Source organism: Bison bison, unplaced genomic scaffold, assembly GCF_000754665.1.
Source record: "Bison bison bison isolate TAMUID 2011002044 unplaced genomic scaffold, Bison_UMD1.0 scf7180017864115, whole genome shotgun sequence".
NCBI lineage: Eukaryota > Metazoa > Chordata > Mammalia > Artiodactyla > Bovidae > Bison > Bison bison.
This window is the reverse complement of record NW_011494687.1, coordinates 1,762,035-1,764,055: the sequence shown is the minus strand read 5'-3', so window position 1 is coordinate 1,764,055 and position 2,021 is coordinate 1,762,035. Positions and strand designations below refer to the sequence as shown.

Sequence of the window (2,021 nt, the reverse complement as noted above, 5' to 3'; positions counted from 1 at the left end):
CAATTATCCGGGGCGGGGTGGGGGGGTGGCCCCGAGTGAAGGAGACGTGAGAGAGTGGAGAGGAAGAAATATGGAGATGCTGCTCCAGCGAGGGGAGTGGAAAGGAGAGGAGCTGTGCGTGTCAGTGTGTGTCAGTCAGACCGTGCTAGCTGTGGCCATTCAGTGTGGCCCTTACTGCCTGTGGGTTTGTTTGGGGGGGCGGAGTACCGTGCGTGAGTCTGGGGTGATTGTATTTCTGTTATATTGTATGTATCTGTCTATCTGCCTGGAGTGATGACTGTGTGTGTGTGTGTGTGTGCATGCGCATGCTCAAGTCTCAACCTCTGGTGATGGGTGTGTATGTGTCTGCCTGGCGTGGCTGTGTGTGTATGTCTGTGCGTGTCTGTATGCCCTGTGTAGCAGTCCGGAGAGGCTGTGTTGTGTGTGTCTGCCTGCTTGTGGTGTTGAATACCTGTTGTACTAGTCCCTGGTGGCTCTGTATAGGTGTCTGGGTTGTATATGTGCCTAGGTTGGTTGTGTCTGTGCGTGTGGATCTGAGTGAGGCTGTTTCAGGTTGTGGTAGTTGCCTCTCTGTGACTGGTGTAGTCGTATGCCTGGGTTGGCTGTGTATCTGAGGGTGGCTGTGTGTGATTCACTGGGGGTGTCACTTTCCCTCTGTGATCTCCTCTGTCCATGTGTCAAGCTCTTTCTCAAGGCTGGGTCAGTGTATTCACAATGATATAACAAGTGTGGTCTCATTGTGTTCCCCTGGGGGGTGGTGCATACATGTCAGTTGTATATGAATGTTCCTGGGGGGTGGGGGGATCCCCACACTGGCCTACAGGATGAGCTTTGAGTAGGTAAAGGGGCCAGGCAGCATGGGTGTCCCCCTCTGTTTGCATACACCATGTGTCCACAGGGGACAGGAACAGCAGAGTCAAGCTGCTAGGCTAGAATCTCCACCGCCTGGTCCCATTCCCGCAGCTCTGCGATCCTGGGTTATTAATGCCGCCGCCACCCGCTCGTCATACATATTTATCGCCCCCCTCATTCCTCCTCCCGTCCATCTCTCCTCCCAGCTCAGGTGTGGGGGGCGGGGGCGGTAAGAGAGACTGACTCAGACTGACAAGCTTGAGCTGGCAGCTAACACCCAGAGGGTGGGCCTGAGAGGGGATGGGGGGAAGGGGTCCTGGGCCGCAGAGGAGGGGACAAGCGCCTTCCAGCAGGAAGGACCAAGGCTCCAGGAGGTGAGCTTAGAGAGGGCAGGGCTTGAGCCCTGGAGAGGGCATTGGAGGTGGGAGTGTATCAAAGCTTCCAGGGGAAGTCCAAGAATGGTTGGGAGGAGTCATTTGAACTCTGACACCTAAACTCCTCACCCCCCTGGGCCCAACCACTAGCTCTTTCCAGGGGCATCCATGAGCCCCTACACCTGCTGTTATGACCCCAAATACCTCTGAGCTCCCCCCCAGCACCCCAAAAGCACTAGACATCTTGCACCCAGTCCAGGACCTGTCCACTGCTCCAGTGCAGCCACTCTTCCCAGGCAGGGGCTGGAGAGGGAAGGAGATTTGGCTGGGTGGTGAGGGGCGCCAGTTGTCCCCCCACCCTGATCCCAGACAAATTGCTGTCTACGCTTCTCTGATCCTGGCAAATCCCTGGGCTTTGGGCACCTGCACCCCCCACCCGCCGCTGGAGACAGCCAAGATAAAAGGGAAGAGTTGGGGGGAGCGGCCGAAGCGACCTTCGGGGGAGAACTCAGTCAGGGAGGGGTGAGAGTCTGCGAGGAAACGAGCCGAGAAATGGGAACATGGAATAAAATAAAATAAAACCCTCCCTCTGGCTTCCTAGCTCTCACGCTCGCTCTCCCTCTCTCGCTCTCGCTCTCTCACTGTTTTTCCATCTCCCTCACTCTCTCTCAGTCTCTTTTTGTCTCTGTCTCTAATTTTCTTCTGCGATTCTGCTTTTCTGTTTCTGTCTGTCTGTCTGACTGTGGTTCTCTCCCTCTACCCTTCAGGTGGTCTGTCTCTAGCTGTGGGTGGGGG

General features: G+C 56.0%; 1 protein-coding gene across 1 annotated transcript in view; it reads right to left on the bottom strand.

Moving 5' to 3' along the window:
- The window catches only part of NXPH4 (neurexophilin 4), a 4,576-nt gene that overhangs the window by 1,763 nt on the left and 792 nt on the right, over positions 1-2,021 (bottom strand). The window lies entirely within an intron of this gene.